Genomic DNA, 21053 nt, shown 5'->3' with positions numbered 1-21053 from the left:
CACTTTTGTTTCTGGGACAGCCACACTTTACATGTATACCTGAGAATCCTAGAATACATCTCCCACATGATGGCTCAATGTTCAAATGTTGCTGACACACATGGAAATGGCTCCCCGTATGTCAGGAGCGTTTTGGATTTTGCCTTGTTGAAACAAATACCTGTGTTAGAGTTTTGTTTCTGAAAAGCAAAAGAGAATGTCAGGTCGCCACTTTAACATGGTAGCCGGCATGGCATTCTACAGTAATGAAAGTTGAACAGCTGCAACAGCCATGCAGGTAAGTATCTCTAAATATGGTAGGTGGTCCTTAGACAAGGGGTGGTGGACAGAACCTCCAGAGATCTGGCAGTCCAACTGATGACGTCCTAATTACCTCATCTTGAACTTGTCAATATTACTGGCACTGCATAAAAATGCAAGAGGTTACTACTGTCCGAATTATGTTTTTCAGGATCTATGGGTTTAAAGTTGATTTCAATATGATTATTACAAAAATATAACGAATTTTTAAGAGCAGTTTTTACCATATGACATCACCGCAAACTTTGACAAAGTATTTTGTTCCGTTAAAAGTAAAATAAAAATAAGTTCACAGTTGTGTTTATTTATTTGGTCTTTGTCTCTTCTTTATTCCATAACAGAAACATGCATTACTTGATCAAACTAAATGAAGTATGCATTCCTTGGTTATAAATTGTTGGATAATTAATGTACGTCTTTAAACGCCATTTAAATATCTAGCAACACTACTAAACTCAGCTCATCACTGTCAACAAACCAAGGAGCAACTGTATCATCAATACATTTTGGATATTCTGAACCAAACTAGGCAGCAGAAACACCAGTACGTCTGAATGACCTTTCCTTTCCTGGTCTTAGGCAGTGTTGTATACTGACATATGGAATGTGTCACATTGTTATTTTTGAATTACGAGGCTCCAAAAACTTAAAATCTTTTTGTAAGAATCAAAAATGTAATACAAAATGAAGGGCTGTTCCACAAGACATCTAATGAGAACAAAGACATTTCTAAAGAAAGCACAGTTTCTTGTACATGCAGTGAGTGCATTCTCTCCATTGTTTATGGAACCATAAATCATTGAAGGAGGATTATGTGCACTCTCTGCATGCCAAATCCCCTAAGAGTGTTGGGTATGGCTGACAGTATTCTTGTCTTCTTGCTTCTCAGTGCCAGTGGAGGGGATGACATTAGCACAATGGTACACTAAGTGGAATCATATCATGTACCAGCCTCTGATTGGATTGGATGATAACAGCCAACAGTGTATCTCTTGAGGCACCATCTTATTTGGCATTCTCTTAAACTGTCCCGAGCATAGCAGCAGCACCACAATCGAGTAACCAAACACAGATCTGTCAAGATTCAAATGTGAACCTCACCTTCTCTTTCACAAACTGCCCATGTAAATACGGTATAAGACACTGTGGCTCTATGTCATGTGCATCTCCAGTACTTCTACGTAAATGTAGGCCTGTAATGTATATATACAAAACAATATGTAAAGAAATGCAAGGATTTATGTTTCTGCCTATTGTCTCTGTGTCTTTACCATGGGCTATTCTTCTCTTCAACGAAGTGAATTGTCTATGTCCCTTGGAAGAGAATCAGTACGTGCATGGTCAGAGGACAGTCAAACTTGCTAAAAGCACACAGAATACCTATAAAACAGCCTTTGGTGGGGCTTTGAGATGTCTGAATTGACCCTTTCTCGCAACAGGCAGCATTTCAAGCACAAATTGTATCTAGTTGTAAATACATATATTTTCTGCATCCCCCGCCAAACTAGGAGGTGCTGGGCACAGGAGGACATGAAAGATTGACCTCTAGGCTCGCTGCATATGTTGGTCAAGCATGAAGCTATGCAATGTGGTAGACCCATTTCACATTCTGTAAACCTGAGGCTGGCACTGGCTCTAAAGTCTTCCTTTGTTAGTTTTCGCTGTGCCATGGTCTGGTGCACCATCGTCGCCTATAGTGTCACTACCCCTCTCTTTGTCAAGGAAACTACATTTCCACCAGGGAGGTTTTGTTACTTTTCTAGGCGGCAGGGTTTGTGACCAATTTAGATGCATACATACGACCATGCATCTCTGATAGAGGGTGTTCAAGTGAAGCCTCTAAAAGGTACTGTTGTCCAGGGAGATCTTCTGGTTCAACTCATGGCACTTCATTATGCACTAAAGGGGAGGTTTGGCAAGTTCTATCTGAGGTCTAAGTGGGTCCAGGTGCAAAGGTAATTTAGAGTGAAGCTCCAAATTGTGGGGAGGAACTACTGAGATCTGCATTTACAACAGAACATACAGTTCTTACTTCTGTGACCCCAGGAACTTTTATGTACAGTTTCATTGTCCATATATTCAACTGTTTGTCCAGTAACTTTGGTTTGCACCATGTGACTTTTCTAAAGGCTTGTGCTAGGGCAGTGCTATAGTTGAATATCCGCTATTGATATACACACACACACACACATCTGTTATTTTTCAATGACCAATGTCTACTGATATGAGATCATACTAAGACCCAGACAAGGTAAAGAGTGGGGATGATTTTGACAGGACACGAGTGCACCAATAGATACCTTACCATTAAAATACAACTGTATTTCCAAAAGGAAATTAAATTAAAAATCCATTAAAAAATCCATAAGTACACTCACTGCCATTTCCTCTGAAAATGTTTGGTTTCTCACTATGTCCTGATCCAGAATTCATAAAAAACAGAAAAGAAATACAACCAAAGTGACAATGCCTTCACTTGATACTTTTTCTCCAATTAATTTAAATCAAATTGAAATATATATATTTTGCTGGCGCCCCTGGTTATCAGTACAACTAGGCTCCTCTATAACTTAAGCGGGGATCATACTCCTCATACAGCGCACAAACCAAAATAAGGTGCTAAGGTTATGTTCGAAATCCTATTTACCTTCTCCACTCTGAATGTTCAAAATAATTCAAAAAGATTGCATACTGAAGAAGAAAACATATTTTTTTTAATTAGACAATGATGCAAGTTCTGGAGCACTGCACAAGCCTTCCACCAACAATCTGGAGTTGTTTACAATGTCTAGAGCAGCTTTGCGTGTTCATGTACAAAGCAACCTCTACACTGAGGTGGTAACAATGTTTAGTAAAGCTAGTACCACAAATGTGGGTTCATAAAGGTGAAATTATATGTCAGTGTAGACTGCAGCTGAGTGAAGTAGGTTTTGAGACAATTTCTTATCCCAAATTCCACTATTGACAAGTATACAACTAGCAGAACCTTGCAGCCAAGGAAGCCGAAGCATCAAACATTTTAGAGAAATAATAATCTTAAGCAATGAAGGGAGATGAGGTGGGTGTGCATATTTTTTATTTTAATATTTTTTATTGAGATCCAACATGATTTCAAATCTGTCTGTATAACACAGTACCAAAACATTGTTCATGCATCAATAATCAATAAATACAACATACATATTCATATTCAGAGATACAAAAAGCAGGCTAAGAAAAAGAATGGCGCTACTTTAAGAATCAATGAGGAAAAACAATACCTAGGCAATTGCATATATTTGTCTACACAATGGTATATGGTAAAATTAACAAGGCATGCAAAGTTCTGTCTTTACTGACAGCATTTTAATAGTTCATACAAAAAATCACAAATCAGTTGAAAAACTGTATAAGAATACAGTATGTTCTATTTCAAACACAAGATTTTTTTTTTTTTACTTTAAGAATCACCAGGAATAAAAACATGTATAATATATCATTCTAGCAGCCTCGGAAAATAGACAATCGAAACACTTAAAGTGCGTGAGAGGGTAAAATGTGCAAAATATTATTCCTGAAATATGAACAATATCATTCTAGCGACCCCTAAAAATAAGCTGTGTGAATCACTTGGGAGAGCGCAAACTGACCAAAATGTAGAAGTGCGTCACACTTACACGTAGTAAGCACAAGTCATGAAGAGAAATGCCATGAGTGCTGATCGTACCTACAGTTATATTCTGAAATGTGTAGTTAATATAGAGATTTAAGTAGAAGTGGAACTAATACAGAAATGTGTGAAACAAAATGATTTAATTAGACGTGATTATTTCTGAATCCATGTTGTGTAGCTGCTAAAATGTAAGATGGCATACGGAAACGCTGAACGTGGTAGGCCTCAGGGCCAGAGCTAGAAGGGAGGGGGAAGGTAGTTCAATTTCACAACATGGATTGCACTAATGTTTAGTAATAATGAGTAGGCCATGATTTATAGATGTGTTTACCGAATAAATAGAATAAGAGTATTAACATGCTAATAATTAAAGAAGAAGTTGAATGCTATAAAAATGTTGTAGGGCTGGAAGGCTTTAACGTTGATTTACACATATTAGTCTGGGCCGGGGAATGTTGCAACGCGGTTGGAAGACTATGAGAATTGGGATTTGGCTGCAAATGTCTGTCTGTAAGAGAAAAGGGGGTATTCAATTATAAATAAGTATGAATAGAAGTTTGTTCAAGAGACGGACCAGACATGGAGGAGGGTTCCGGAATGTTTAAGGGGTATCAGCGGGCCGGAGAAGAGTCTGAGAAGCAAGGTCGACTCTAACCACAAGGCCTCATCATGGAAAAAGCCAGAAGCTACACCACGTGAGGGGCGTCTCACGAGGGGCGTCCTAAAGGTTGTTGTATTTTTGTATTAGGGACAGCACCCCTGGGTGGAGTTAGAGCAGAAGCCTGAGGACCCTTAAGAGAGCGGATGGGTAGGCAGAGAGGGGTCATGATTGGAGAACTATAGGTTTTCACCAAGAGACTGAGAGTGGGTGACTTCCCTTGGGGGTCATTCACTGCTGACACCTTTGGTTAGGTAGGGACCTGGTTAGGTAGGGATACCATCTAGATCAGGGTAGGGACAGCCTAACCTGTATTTTCCCTCCGGCTGTAAATGTCTGAGAGATCTCAATATGTGTCTATGCTAATAGCCCTATTATTTTTAGAACTGGTGCTTGTAGTTTCCGTTGCTCGTCTGAGGGCTTTCAGAGAGCACATGTATGTAGTTGGGCCCGTGTATCTTGTGAATCTCATTTTGAGATGCTTGTACCTGCAACTTATCTTGACTTTATAATAAATCTTTGAAAGCTAGAAGTTGTTTGTGATCCTTCGAAGCGGAGTCCTTTATTGGGTGAACTAACTTGGTAAGAGATGCACTTTCTTCCCTCAATGACAGGCAATAAAGGTTCAGTCGACCAGATCGGGGTTTTAGATCAATAGTGATAAGATATCGATCAAAATCTCGCCCTTCCAGTTGGTAGCTATAGAGGATGGTTGCCTTCTTGAGGAAGGTGATCTAGGCCAGGTTAGATTACCCCAAGGCCCCTAGAGATCGATGATCGGAAGAACCGCCCGCCGAAGAAGGACCGGATGACGTGAGACAGAAAAGCAGCAGTATCGGTCGAGAGTGAGTATAAAGGGTCATGCGTGTTAAGATTGCGGTGTTTTGTATTGTATCTATGTTGTAATGTCTGGCGGAGTTGAATGCCTGTAGAGTGACTGTGGAACAGGTTGTGAGCGCACACAACCGGTGGAAATCTTAAGTTCAAGGAGAGCTTAAGTGGTTCGGGTGTATCGGACACCCAGAGTAATTGTTAACTAGAGTGAAGGGGGTCATGAGGTACCATTGATCACCCGGAAGACCGAGATAGGGGGAACGTAAGAGTGAGTGCGTGAGTAACGGACGCTGGTCGGAAGTTACTGTGTGTGTGCAAAGAACCTATCAGAGGGACGATAGACATCTCGTCAGTTGTGTTGACAATTACAGATAGACTGTGGACGTACAGTCGAGGGAAGTGACCGCTTGGTCGGAAGTAGTCATTTTTCGGAGTATGAATGGGACGCATGCATGACCGCGAGGAGAGCTGAGAAAGGAGGGGTGCTGCTGCGAAGCGGAGACTAGTGACGTCAGAAAGTGCCGCGCTGGGATTGGCCGGCCGGTGAAAGACCGCGCTGCGATAGGCCAGCTAGCAAAGCCGCGCTAGGATTGGTGGATTGTCATCAGGAAGTAAACATAGTATTCAAGCTGGAAATTTTGCGCATAATTATGAAGTGTTTTAAATGGTTAAGAGCGCTGTTTAAAAGAGAGCGCAGGGGATCGTATGAAGGGGAAGAAGCCCCGCCGGAGGGTACACCGGCTCGTTATATGGGGTCAAATGTTGGGCTGCACATGATTCTGTGGATCTCAGAGTGGAGTAAGATTACAGACGGAAATGAGGAACTCACGTTCCCGAAGTACGGGACGTTCAGATTAGAGGTGCTACACAGATTAAAAGCAATTATGACCTCTACGAGACCCTTGCCTAGACCAACCCAGTTTGAAGCCCTTAATGCATGGATTAGGGCAGCGCATGAAAAGAACATGAACAGACGGCAAGAAAGAGTGAAACGTTCGGTAAGGGCAGTACAGGATGCCAAGTGGGATGCGGATGCTAAAAGATGGAGGGTGCATAACATGGAAGTAAATAAATTATATCCAGTGTTAGAGATGCCCGGGAACAAAAGCCCCCTAGAAGAGGATGACGAGAGCGAGACAGAGGACAGCCTGATAAACAGATTATTGACAGACAGGCCACCTCCGTATAACAGAGCAGGGGGAGATGTCGAGAATAGAGAGAAAGGGGGGGGCAATGCAGGAGAGCATGGGCCGCTTCCCAGTCCCGATTGGGATCCCGCTGCAAAGAAAGAACTGTCCCAGTCTAGCCAGGTGCAACAGGTAGTTGGGAGGTTTGTGGTGCAAAGGCCGCCAGAGACGGAGTGTGCCACATCCTACGCATTACCCGATGCACTACAGGTACCTGTTACCATAGGTCCTATAGTATCGATATATGACCCAGACAGGGCTAGAGGGGAAGAACGGGTACGGAGGGACAGAGAAAGAGCAGAGATGGCAAGGAGGAATGATACGATCAACTCCCCAAGCCAGTTGCCGATACCAAGAGAGTGGAGCACCCCAGTACACACCGCAGGGGATCTGGGGGACATTAGATGGCCAGAGGATATGAGGGGATCAGGACGGAAATCCTTTCAGGAGTTAAATGAGTACATGAAGAAGTGGGATGAGGCAGTAGAGGCTCACAAGAACATCATGACTGCGGAAGTTGAAAGGGAAAGGCAGGACAGCAGAGCCCAGACTCACTGCGGGGCTGAAGAGAGCAGTCCGGAGTGGGACGGGAGGCAGAAGGACAGGAGGGGAGTCACCCATTGGGCCCGGAGTGGAGGTAGATCAGACCTGGAAAACGAGGGCCCAGGAAAAGGGGGGGTGTCTCGCCCAATACGTAGTGATGAAGACAGAAGGGCTCGGGAGTACAGAGACAGCTTTAAGTGTATCCACTGCGTGCCAGGCAACAGAGAACAGAGCGGGAGTTGCGAGAGGCCGCACCATAGTCCCTGTGATGACGGACATGAGCGCAGCCCAGGGAATATGGGAAACCAGGAAGGATCGTATCAGATACTGAGTGATACGAGGCCAAGAGAGAATGGAGACCGAAGGGAGAATAACAGAGAGTCCTACTGTGAAAAGAGAGGAGAGAGAGAGAATGGACAAAGTAAGATAGGAGGTAACAGGCCCGTGTTCCATCACCTTCCAAGATCGGATGGCCGAGCATGGGACCTGGAGAGATGGGAACAAGAGAGAGCACTCCCCAACTCTCCCGAACCCAAACGTAGGGCCCGGAGTTGGGATGGGAGAGAAACCTGTGAACCTCCCTCGAAGGAGTTATTGCGAGCAGAAATAAAAGCCAAAAGACTCGATGTCTCCAGCTTAAAGTCGGATCTGGATGACATGGTAGACGGTACCCTGCCCTTAGAAAGAATGGACATGTATGAGCAGGATGAAATTCTGTTCATGGCAAAGGACGTAACTCGAAAGGCGAGGGCAATCCATGAGAAATTGGTAGAACTAGCAGGCAAATATATGGTGGACCTGTCAAGAACCAAAGCATTACAGGGCAACCACAGGCTACATTACTCAGACCGAGATCTAGATGAGAGGAGAACCATCGGATTGAAAACACACATAAGGGAGCTGATCACTGGAATAAGGACATGGAGGGCCCTAGATAAGTGGGAAGAGAGGTGGTCCAAGAGAGGGACCGTCAGGAGAAGCACACTTGGTATGACACCAGGAGGACAGCAGGGAGTAGAGACATACCCTTTGAGGGAAGTCGCAAATGGGACCTATGTCCACGTCCCTTGGAGTAGGGGGGACTTAGCTGCTTTTACCACCTCTTTCCCCAAACTGCGGGAAAACCCAGTGGAGTGGTATAAGCAAGTTGAGAGATTCGTAAAAATCTCAAAGGTCCTATGGATAGATTTGAACACGCTGTTTGACATAGTAGTGCCAGGGGATTTGTGGACCGCATGCAAGGTTAGCGCTGAGTGGCCCACTATAGAGCCCGAGAGAGATGCTAAGACTAATGGGCCGTCCGAGAGTGTGATGGCAAAGTTCGAGAGAGTAATGACTTGGCTGAAAGATAAAGTGCCAATGCAAGACATAGATTGGGTAAAAATTGACCGAACAAGACAGGAACCCAAAGAGACAGTTCACGAATACTATGAGAGATTGCTGAAGGCGTTTAAACAGTATAGCGGTCTGGATGTCATGGATCCGAAGGACATAGGGCAATTTGTGTCCAAGTTCGTCTTGGGCCTGAGACCGGATATTAGTTTAATGATACAGCAACACTTGATTTGTTGGCAAAATAAACCCCTAGACGAAATACTGAGGTATGCCAGGTACTGCTGTGATGAGATAGACTCCAAGGCTAAGAAACTAAAGGAGAAACTGATGGTGGTACAGATGCAGGCAGCAGGGAAGGGGGGACAGCAGCAACAGCAACCAGGAACAGGTACTGGAGGAAAGAAACAGTACAGTCAGAACAAGGGCAATGAGGAGAACTCCACCTTTAGACCCAGGATAGATATAGCTGCCTTAAAGAAAACAACTAGGTGCCACCAGTGTAACGAGGTGGGGCATTGGAAACGCGAGTGTCCCTATAATGTTGAGATAGGAGACCAAGAGGTTGAAGAGGAAGAGGCCCAGAGTGCGCCTACAAGAGGGGTAACGCAATACCAGGGAAAGGTGCTCAAAGGGGGGGGCCCACCTCCCCGAGCTCAGTTCCCGCAGCCACCCAGAGTAGGGACTATGGGTAAGACCTATAGACAGATGCCACTGTTTGTCGGGGGAGAGGAATGCTATTATGTGGACCCACTAACTGGACAGAGGGTAGAAAGGGATGACTGCACCCTCGGGGCAGCTCTGGAGGTAGACCAGAGGGGACCCTATGTTGAGGCCGAAGTGGCAGGGTTCCCCACGACATTTCTAGTGGACACAGGAGCCACCCGATCCACGATCAGATCAGCCGCAGTTCCAGGCCTGCCCATGTCTGGAGAGACCATAAAAGTGGTGGGGGTCGCCAACAGGAGAATGACCAGTCCTCTGACTGAACCCGTGCAGGTGAAAATAGGGAAGTACAGTGATGAGCATCAGTTTGTGGTTTGCGACTCCAGTCCTGTATGTCTGCTAGGAAGAGACCTTTTGTGCAAGTTAAATTGCACCATATACTGCACAACACAGGGCGTGGAGGTATTGACTAATGACGATGATGCTGACTTTAAAGTCGCAAACTCCAGAATATGTGTGGAATTGTATCCCACTCTGACAGTAGACGAACTCCCCTGGGATCTGAGAGAGACAGTTGCTCCAGAAGTGTGGGATTTCACTGGGGAAGAGATTGGGTTGGTGAAAGGGGTGGACCCAGTGAAAATTGTAGTGAAACCGCATGCTGAGTTTCCAAGAACACCTCAATATAAATTGACTCCAGAAACGATTGCAGGCATCAAACCCGTGATCGAATCCATGATTAAGCAGGGAATACTGAAGGAAATCGTGGGTAGTCCATGTAACTCCCCGATTATGGGTTTGCAGAAACCAAATGGGAAATTCCGGATAGTGCAGGACCTCAGAAAGATTAATAACATAGTCGTTTCGTGTTGTCCAGTGGTACTGAATCCATCCGTGATACTGTTTCAGATACCGTTCCAAGCAGAATGGTTCACGGTAATTGATCTTTGTCAGGCTTTCTTCTCGATCCCTCTGGACGAAGAAAGCCATTTTCTTTTCGCATTTAAGCTGGAAGGTCGCGTCCTAACATGGTGTCGTATTCCTCAGGGGTATACAGAGAGCCCATCGATCTTCAACCAGCTTCTAAAGAAAAATCTTGAAAGTCTAGTGCTGCCCCAGAGGTCAGTTCTGGTCCAGTACATAGACGACCTCCTTGTGGCGTCAGAAACAGAGGAAGCTTGCAGGGAAGACTCTATTGCTTTGTTAAATCACCTAGCTGAGAATGGGCATAAGGTGTCCCCGGGAAAATTGCAGTACTGCCTGACAGAGGTGCAGTACTTGGGACACAGAATTGAGAAAGGAAAACGAAAGGTGTCACCAGACAGGATAGAGGCCATCATGAAGATGAATGCGCCTAAAACACAGAGAGAAGTCAGGATGTTCCTAGGAATGGTGGGATATTGCCGACAGTGGATTGCAAACTTTTCACTGAAAGCAAAGCCCTTGCAAAAACTGACGCACAAGGAGGTGAGCGATCCGGTACCATGGGACAAAGACTGTTTGATGGCGTTCCTGCAGCTGAGAGAGGACTTGTGTCGTGCTCCGGCTCTGGGAATGCCAGATTACGATAAACCATTCTTGCTCTACTGTTGTGAGAGAGAGGGTTGCGCGCTGTCTGTGTTAGTCCAAATTCATGGGAATGCCCGTAGACCAGTCGCTTATTTCTCGGCTACTTTAGACCCAGTAGCCGCAGCGTTGCCCGGATGTCTCAAATCCGTTGCCGCAACAGGTGTCAGCATTGAGAGGTGTGAAAATATAGTCATGGGGCACCCGTTAGAGGTGCATGTGCCCCACTCTGTTGAATTGTTGATGACCAGGACTAAAACACAGCATCTGACGAACAGCAGGCTCACGCGCTATGAGCAAGTCATTCTTGCTGCAGAGAACGTGACCCTCAGGAGATGCTCTGTTTTAAATCCTGCTACCTTGATGCCACTTCCAAACGATATTGAGGATGATGATGAATGTACAGACCATGACTGCCTCGATGTGACTGAACTATGCACCAAACCAAGACCCGACATCGTAGATGAGCCACTGACTGACCCAGATGAAATTTTCTTTGTCGATGGCTCATGTGTAAGAGACGAAGTTGGGCAGTTGAGAGCAGCTTACGCTGTTTGCACAATTACTGGAGTAGTGGAAGCTGGATGCCTGGAAGGAGTACACTCCGCTCAGGTAGCCGAGATTATTGCCCTGACACGTGCCTGCCTGGCAAGCAATCAAATCCGAGTCACCATATACACTGACAGTCAATATGGTTACGGGGTAGTTCATGATTACGGGCAGTTGTGGTCTCAAAGAGGTTTCATGACCTCTTCAGGCTCTCCCATTCGCAATGGAGAGTTTGTGCGCCTGTTGTTAGAGGCGTTGCAATGTCCAGCAGGTATCGCAGTTGTGAAGTGTACCGCACATACCAGAAATATGGACTTCGTGTCACAAGGCAATAGATACGCCGACGAAGTCGCGCGGTATTGCGCAGAAACAGGGTACTCTTTCACAGAGGTGGAAGTGGGTGGAATAAATGTAAGGACCGAATTAGCCATGATATTAGAAACTGTTGATACTTGGGACGAACTAAAAGACATGCAAGAAAATGCTCCTTATTGTGAAAAAGAAACATGGCAAAAGGCAGGATGTGTGATGGGTGAGGCCCATTTCTGGGTTTCAGCAGATGGCAGAGCAGTGTTGCCCAATGAGATGGTGAGCCCAATGGCCAGACACATACATGGTCCCGTCCACTTAGGAAGAGATGCTATGCTGAGAGTGTTTAGACAGACCTGGTACAACCCTAAGTTCAGAGTAGCAGCCGAAGCAGTGTGCCAGCGTTGTGTGACGTGTCAGCAGTTGAATGTAGGGAAAAAGACACCAGTTGCACTGAGCCACATTGGGAGGTCAGGAGGTCCATTCAATCGAATGCAGATAGATTTTATTGAAATGCCAAGGTGCAGCCGCCTCCGTTATATCCTGGTGGTTGTTTGCGTTTTCTCCAGATGGGTTGAGGCATACCCTACACGTAGGTGCGACACCCTCACAGTAGCCAAATTACTGCTTAGGGAGCTTATCCCGCGCTTCGGGGTGCCGGCCTCTTTGGAATCAGATAGGGGAACGCATTTCAACAGCTCGCTTGTGAAAATGATTTGTGCAGCTTTGAACATAGATCAGAAACTACATTGCAGTTATCGACCAGAGGCTTCAGGAATTGTGGAGCAAATAAATGGCACCATCAAGGCCAGAATTGCAAAGGTGTGTTCATCAACATCCTTGAGTTGGCCTGATGCGTTGCCATTGGTCCTTATGAGCCTCCGTAGTACCCCGGATAGGAGAACTGGTTTGTCTCCTCATGAGGTATTGATGGGAAGAGCAATGAGGTTACCTTCTGTCCCAACTGCTGCACTGATTAGCATCACAGATGATATGATCCTGGACTATTGTAAGGGGCTGTCTGACGCCATTCATTCTGTGTCCCTTCAGGTGCAGGCTGCCGAGGTACCATCGTGCCAGGACCCGTGTCATGACTTGCTTCCTGGGGACTGGGTCCTGGTGAAAAAGCACGTGAGAAGAAGCTGCTTGGATGTTCGTTGGCGTGGGCCCTTCCAGATCATCCTGATCACGAACACGGCAGTGAAAGTGGGAGGCCTGCCCAACTGGATCCACGCGTCGCACACGCGGAGAGTACCAGCACCTCTGGAAGACACAGCTCCTCTCTCGGATAGACGTCCAGCTGCGGACCGAGAAGCCATAGAGGGGGCTAGCCAAGCTGTAGAGGTGCCAGCGGAAGCGAGGAACGAGTCTGACCAAGCTGAGGACGGTCAGTACAGCAGCGAAACAGACGACGCTACTGAAGGAGAAAGTAGCTGGGAGTACGAGTCAGACACTGACAGGTCTGACAGAGAGCGTGAACAGACGAGAAGGAGAAGGAGTAGAAGGGTACGTGGAGAAGCGGATTGGCCGCAGAGAAGAAGCTCTAGTCTGAGGTCAACTCCAGAGAGAACCCTTCCTCCGATATCAGAAGATTCGGACCCGGAAGAAGGTGCTCAGGGCGCTGAAGCACCGGTCTTGAGGAGGTCAAGAAGAGTGCGTGTACCTAGCAGAAGATACTCCACCCCGGAGTGGACATATCTGGCGACAGATGGCTTCGAAACCAGTGACAGGGAGGATCCGAGCGGTGGTGGTGTCCAGTTCTGAGCCCATCATAACAGTGGAAATACGACTGTTAGTACCCGGAGTCGAACAAGAAGGGTCACTGACATTTATGGTTCCCCGACCTCCCCGCCTCAGCAAGTTAAAGCACATGTTTCTCACAGAATTGCAATTCCCCGATTTTGGTACAAAAATATCAGCCCAAGAAGAGCACAATCTTCGTATGGAAATATTGAACTTTGCTGTCGAAGCTGCAGGCGACCGCCTGATAGTAGATGCTTAAAAGACTTTGTAAATAAGCGAGAAGAAAAGAAGATTACCTAGCGCCCAGGAAGCAGAGAATCTTAGGGACCTTCCCTTAAGTTACTGGAGAAGGGCTAGGGTTGTCTGTATTGAACTATAACGAACTTTTGCGAAGAAGGTTGTCAGCTTCCAGTTGTGTGGTTCTAAGGACAAAAGGAGTAAGAGAGACTGTAAAGGAACGAAAGGAAAAGAACTTTGTGCCAAGATACCAGAGAGCCATACAGTCTGACGAAATGGAGGCCGGCACCCAGAACCGCAGAGCGAAATGTATAATAGGTACACTAATAGTAGGAGTGATAGTATTAATAGCTTTAGTAGTAACAGTCTCTTATGTAAAGGGACGTGAGGAAGAGGCAAAGGTAACTGATGTGAAATCTGTATAGGCGCTTACACCCACCGTTGCTGGTGAGAAAGGGGAAAACACACAAGAAAAAGCGTTATTAGCTGCAGAAGCCCGCAGGTTACACGTAGATGAGTCCCAAGGTGACTTTAGGTCAAATGCTTATGCTAAACTATTATATGAATACGTGGATGCCATGGAGGTCAAGGACTGTTACGTCTGCATGCAGTTGCCGGCGTCTGTAGATGAAGGCATTCGATATCATCACCTCCCGCTGACATATGGCATTACATGTAGCTTATTGCTTAGTATATTTTATGGGAGAGATAGTTTTGAATACTATTTCTCCAATTACGATGCAGTGTTACCAGAAGTCCCAAATTATAAACAAATGAATAAATGGGACTACTGGAAGAGTGAAGACAGGTTGGCAAAGTTTTTCATTCCTTGGATTACCTTAGATACTTCACATGCCCGTAGAAATAACCTGACATGCAAGGTGTCAGAAGTCGAGAAAAAATTCATAGGGCAGGTGGATGATCGAAATAGGAGACAAAAGATTTTGAAAAAATCAGGACAATGGAAAACAGATTGGACCGAGGAGGAAAAGGCACACAAGAGAAAGGGTAGTAGTGGTCCAATAGCTTTAGATAGAACGCAGAGAGGAAAGTTATGTCTTCATAGAGCCAAAACGTATTATGAAAATGTATACGTGGGAGAAGTTAGCTGTGAACATGCTTTCAATTTAGAGTACTATACTAAGGACTTCCTGAAGGGAATGCAAGCGATTCCAAATGTATATTTTGTATGTGGGAGAAATGCCTACGTAAGACTACCTGACAACTGGTATGGATCATGTTACTTGGCAATTATCTTCCCTAAAATCTATCATGCCCAAGACTTAGAGATCATCGAGGGCAAGACATCATCGAGGGGAAGGAGAGATGTAGGAGGTGTAGAAATGGTTGGAGATGTCTTTGGAGCTGTGTTCCCTCTTTTGGGATTAATCCTTAATGATGTTAAAATTAGACGACTGGCAACAGTCGTAGACAGGTTGTCTGCCAGCACTGCTCAGTCCTTAATGCTGGTAGAAGGAGAGATGCAATCGATAAGGGCTATGGTTCTCCAGAACCGTCTTGCCTTAGACGTCCTATTAGCAAAAGAGGGCGGAGTCTGTAAGGCTTTGAAGGTCCAGGAATGTTGTACTTACATTCCAGACAATTCGAAGCCCCTTGAGAAAGTTATTAGGAACATAACTGATATTCACAAAGAGATCGAAGACCTGAGCAGAGAAAATGTCTGGGAAAAGGTGGGCCATGGAATAAGTGAAGCAGGAGGTTGGCTCACCACCTTAGGCAAAAGCTTTGTGTGGAAAATACTAAAACCTATCATCATAATATTGATCTGTGGGATCGTGTTGTGGGGATTGGTGAGGGTATTCAAATGGTACAGAGCAAGAAGGTCAGAGAGGGCTCGGAGAAAACATCTGCAGAGATTGGCTGCCATACAAGATAGTCAGTACCGGAGCCTGAGGGCTCTGGAAACACAGAAACGAGTTATGCTAGCAATCACTGCAGTTTAAATGTTAATGATGACCCCGAGAGGTCATCATAGGGGGGAACTGGGAGAGCGCAAACTGACCAAAATGTAGAAGTGCGTCACACTTACACGTAGTAAGCACAAGTCATGAAGAGAAATGCCATGAGTGCTGATCGTACCTACAGTTATATTCTGAAATGTGTAGTTAATATAGAGATTTAAGTAGAAGTGGAACTAATACAGAAATGTGTGAAACAAAATGATTTAATTAGACGTGATTATTTCTGAATCCATGTTGTGTAGCTGCTAAAATGTAAGATGGCATACGGAAACGCTGAACGTGGTAGGCCTCAGGGCCAGAGCTAGAAGGGAGGGGGAAGGTAGTTCAATTTCACAACATGGATTGCACTAATGTTTAGTAATAATGAGTAGGCCATGATTTATAGATGTGTTTACCGAATAAATAGAATAAGAGTATTAACATGCTAATAATTAAAGAAGAAGTTGAATGCTATAAAAATGTTGTAGGGCTGGAAGGCTTTAACGTTGATTTACACATATTAGTCTGGGCCGGGGAATGTTGCAACGCGGTTGGAAGACTATGAGAATTGGGATTTGGCTGCAAATGTCTGTCTGTAAGAGAAAAGGGGGTATTCAATTATAAATAAGTATGAATAGAAGTTTGTTCAAGAGACGGACCAGACATGGAGGAGGGTTCCGGAATGTTTAAGGGGTATCAGCGGGCCGGAGAAGAGTCTGAGAAGCAAGGTCGACTCTAACCACAAGGCCTCATCATGGAAAAAGCCAGAAGCTACACCACGTGAGGGGCGTCTCACGAGGGGCGTCCTAAATGTTGTTGTATTTTTGTATTAGGGACAGCACCCCTGGGTGGAGTTAGAGCAGAAGCCTGAGGACCCTTAAGAGAGCGGATGGGTAGGCAGAGAGGGGTCATGATTGGAGAACTATAGGTTTTCACCAAGAGACTGAGAGTGGGTGACTTCCCTTGGGGGTCATTCACTGCTGACACCTTTGGTTAGGTAGGGACCTGGTTAGGTAGGGATACCATCTAGATCAGGGTAGGGACAGCCTAACCTGTATTTTCCCTCCGGCTGTAAATGTCTGAGAGATCTCAATATGTGTCTATGCTAATAGCCCTATTATTTTTAGAACTGGTGCTTGTAGTTTCCGTTGCTCGTCTGAGGGCTTTCAGAGAGCACATGTATGTAGTTGGGCCCGTGTATCTTGTGAATCTCATTTTGAGATGCTTGTACCTGCAACTTATCTTGACTTTATAATAAATCTTTGAAAGCTAGAAGTTGTTTGTGATCCTTCGAAGCGGAGTCCTTTATTGGGTGAACTAACTTGGTAAGAGATGCACTTTCTTCCCTCAATGACAGGCAATAAAGGTTCAGTCGACCAGATCGGGGTTTTAGATCAATAGTGATAAGATATCGATCAAAATCTCGCCCTTCCACACTTAAAATCCTAAAACGGGGTTATGATGTGCAAAATGGCAGAATAACAGTTAAATAATTTATTCTGACCTTTATTTCTACTCAAAATACCGTTCCCACAGCTTTTCAAACTTCATTATCCCCCATTTTGCATTGCTTATAGACGTTCAATAATTCTGACTTGCTTCATTTTCCGCACCCAATCACCTATTGTTGGAACCAGTGGTAATCGGCATTTTTGAAGCAAAAGGGATCTGTCCACAGCTATTGTAATATATACTAATGGATCATATCCCAAAACTTTCAAAGAACTATTGGATGCCAGTTTGATTTGACATTCGGTCTCCAGAAACAGAAATATTTCATTCCAGAACCCCTGGACCAAATGGCACTGATTAATTATGTGCATTCAATGGCTGCTGGCCCATTTAAGCACCGAAAACAGTGACTCGACTGGCTAGGATTAACCTGTGAGAGGAATTGTGGGGTTCTATACAGAAGCCCTTTACTGAAAAATACCATCCAACGCCAATTAGCTCCACGTAACATACTGAAGTTAAGTTTATTAACTTCAGTCCACATTTTGCAATTGGTTTCTGGGTAAGGTCTGGGCATTTGATAAAAGCCAAGAGTTTTTTCCATTCCCCGGGACTTTTATCTGTATCCGCTTCAAATAGCACATTACCATTTATCTGACCCAGATCCAAATTGCTAAAAGCTTTATATAACATTCTATAAGAGCCAAGGAGAAGAAAATCATTTTGAATTAACTCAAAGACTTCAGAAATGTTGAGCCATCTTTTCATCAGGAGAAAGTCTGATATTTTCGTAAAGAATAACAAGTTAGGATAAGGGGGTTGCGGTATTAAAAAAAAGAATAGCAGATCTTTAATAATACAGTTGTTTTCGAAAAAAACACTGCATGCTCTTATATCGGACTTTTTTGGGTGATTTTGCCATTTTTAACGGATTGCTTATCTGGTGTTCTGTGCAAAACAGCTGCATAAAATAGTTAAAAAAATTTCCCATGTGAAATTCAATTTTAAAACTGGACATATACTGTGCAAAATAATAATCCCTAAGATTAGGGAACGCCAGCACACCCTTTTACAGATCCTCATATATAGTGCTTAGTGCAATTCTGTGATTTTATTCTTTCCAAATAAAGGACGTAAAGATGGACTCTACCTTTTAAAAAAACCGATGCAGTTAAGACACACAGAATAGCACCGGCTGGCTTATCTCACCAAGCACCATCCCGAACTCGCCGAAGTAACGGGCCACGGCTCCGAGCTGCACAAGAAGCTTAAGCTACTGGCCGCGCAGGTAGAAGCCACAGACGGCCGCAAAAAGATCACTGTGGTGACAGACGCACAACTGCTTAAAAGAAAGTACGGAATAGACGACGAGGACCTCGGGCCATATAAGTCGAAGCGAATCGACTTTACCAGTGACGACTTCTGCGTTGAACCGGCAGCCCCACCTGCGGCACCCGTTACTAACCCCGGCCCAAGCCCATCCTTTCAGGAGCTAAAAAGGGTTCATGCAGAGGCTACTAAGAAGCAACAACAGGTACCAGAGAAAAACGACAATGGCTTTGCTTCCAAGAAGGAACTGCTTGAATACCTGAGGCAGTTCCAGATCACCTGCGAGGACGATGCTACATTTGTCCTGAAAGTCACTCAAAGTTTCACACAGTCTTTAGTAAAGTATCGGGAAAAGGCCAAAGCTAAAGCAGAGGTGGCAGCAGCCCCCCCAGAAATTGTAACCCAGCCACAAACGGAAGCCCCTCCAGTTACTGGTCATAATATATATACAGAGTATCCACCGAAAAACCCTCCTACCCAGAAGATGTTAGTGTCTCCCTACAACGCCGAGGCAAGTCGATCAGCTGCTGGCACTAACCCGACCCCTACCATCCCAGTTTCGAACAAAATGCCTCCTGTCTCAACATCTCAGAATCCCAAGAACGTAGGTCCTGCAGCAACAAATACTCAGGTCCCACAGGGCTTTCCCGGGGGCTCACTTGGACCTCTACAGGAGACCAACAAAGCCACAATCGAGTTTTTCACAAGCATCAAGTACATGGACGCCGCGGAGGTTTCGGCAACTCTTCGCAAGATCGCTGCCACTAACCCGGCCTTCAGGGGCATCGACATCCCCAACGTGAAAGATTCTCTCTGAGAGCGGTAGCTTGAAGCCGTCCACCACTGGCTAAACAACGCACTGGGATGCTAGCATAAAAGGAGTTCGGTCCTTCGTTTAATAGTTTTTTTTTTATGGGTTACCAACTACATTCCGTTCCTTAATACACATCTCACTCGAGGTTCCCATCCGATTTGGGCATATTGCTCTCTTCTAAACTGATGGGCGGCTACATTGTTTTTGCATTCAAAGTGACAGACTGGTTATTTAATTTTTTATTAGGTGTACGGTTTGTTTGTGGTTACGTCTATGAATATGTTCGGTCCATAGCGCGTACAAATACCAGTAATTTCTTGTACGCTGGGCTGGAAAGCATCACGTTAAAATATCTGACAAAGGCGAAATAAATATTGCTGAAACCTAAAAAAAAAAAAAAGACACACAGAATAGCAGAAAATAAGAAATTAAATAACTGGACATCTTAATCAAAGAGACCCTCCCCATGATGGTTAATGGAAGAGAGGTCCAGCGTGAGAATCAATCTTGTATTTTTAAAAGCAAAGGGGAGAAATTAAAATCATTTAGATCCTCAATCCGTGCTGAGAAATTAATTCCTAAATATATTTTTGGTTAATGTTTTGCACAAGAAGCGATGTCTGTGTGTAGAACATCTGAATTACAACCACACAGTATTATTTCGGTTTTCTTTTTAGTCATTTTATACCCTCCCAGTTGCTCAAAGGGTGCAAAAACCTCAAATACGTTCTCCTGGACACCCTTATTGCAATTGAGGATTAACATAATATCGTCCGTGTATAACTTTATCTTCCCCATGAATGGCAGAGGGGGGCGAATATCGAACAGAATACAATGAATTAAGCCATATAGCGACTCCAAACCTCTAGTGTACATACTGACCAGGCCCCTAACACTCTGCTGGATAATAAAGCATTCAGCACAGTAATAATAACAACTCTGTTCCATTAAACTTAATTTGTGCATTTATCAAAACTTAGCATTCTTGCATCTCTGCCCACTATTCCTTGGTACATGTACAGACCAAATACAGATTTGGATGAAACATTTACATAATTGAATCCCTTTTTATCAAATCTTTTACCCTGTGCCGCCACCAACACCCCCCTCCCACATACCCACACCCTGCCCATCCTCCACTTCCCCTCAAAGCAGCGGTGAGTGGTTCACCTTCCCACTCACACCTGACATGCTTACCCTCACCCCATTAAGACTGGCACAGTGACCTTATGCCAAGAACTATCAGCCTTCTTCCTCCAGACCCGCCCCCATCAGGACTTATGAAAAGAGAAAAACTGAGAAACCCAAAGGAAAAACAAGAAAGAAAAAAGAGAGCAAAGAGACCCAACTCCTAACTACCCAAAACCATAAAAAAGAAACCTCCACCTAGTCCCTGCGGTTAGGAGCTAAATAGCACAAATGCAGATTATAGGACTATATTGATCAATTATGACTTATTAGTAATCTGCTGCAAAGTTCCTGTGCCTCAGATACATTGCAGAATAAGTGAAATTGCCCTTTTCCTAACACCTTCAGTTTGGACTGCTGTGCGATCATTGCCTGGGCACCATGCGCTTTAAACAGATTGAGCATTTTTACAAATTCATTCCTCAGTCTGGCAGCTGATGCTGACATACCAGTATATATGCGGCAGAGAAGCACTTCTGGCAAATTGAACTGCTGAAGCGTGATAGATTTAGAAAGTACTTGTATTTTCACATGGAAGTCTCCAAAGTTAACAAGGTCTGTGTGCAGGAATTTCTGATTTGGGTGCTGTTGAACTGGGACATGATGAGCTCTTGTTATTGTAAGATACCCACAATGTACTGGGAGGACATGCATTTTAATAAAGGTATCCCTTTAAGCATTTAAGCATTTGCTGCCCCTCCAAACCTTATGGAACTCCCATAATCCGGAGATT

The 21053-nt window shown here is 44.6% G+C and overlaps 1 protein-coding gene and 1 pseudogene across 3 annotated transcripts in view; one reads left to right on the top strand and one right to left on the bottom strand.

Moving 5' to 3' along the window:
• Positions 1 to 21053, bottom strand: part of TRIM2 (tripartite motif containing 2) — a 460803-nt gene that overhangs the window by 109078 nt on the left and 330672 nt on the right. The gene's annotated exons all lie outside the window — the stretch shown is intronic.
• On the top strand, positions 272 to 19532 carry LOC147728540 (uncharacterized; annotated as a pseudogene).

The sequence above is a fragment of the Lissotriton vulgaris genome, chromosome 3_1 (assembly GCF_964263255.1).
Source record: "Lissotriton vulgaris chromosome 3_1, aLisVul1.2, whole genome shotgun sequence".
NCBI lineage: Eukaryota > Metazoa > Chordata > Amphibia > Caudata > Salamandridae > Lissotriton > Lissotriton vulgaris.
Note: the sequence above shows the minus strand (reverse complement) of the source record. Positions and strands in the feature narration are given on the sequence as shown.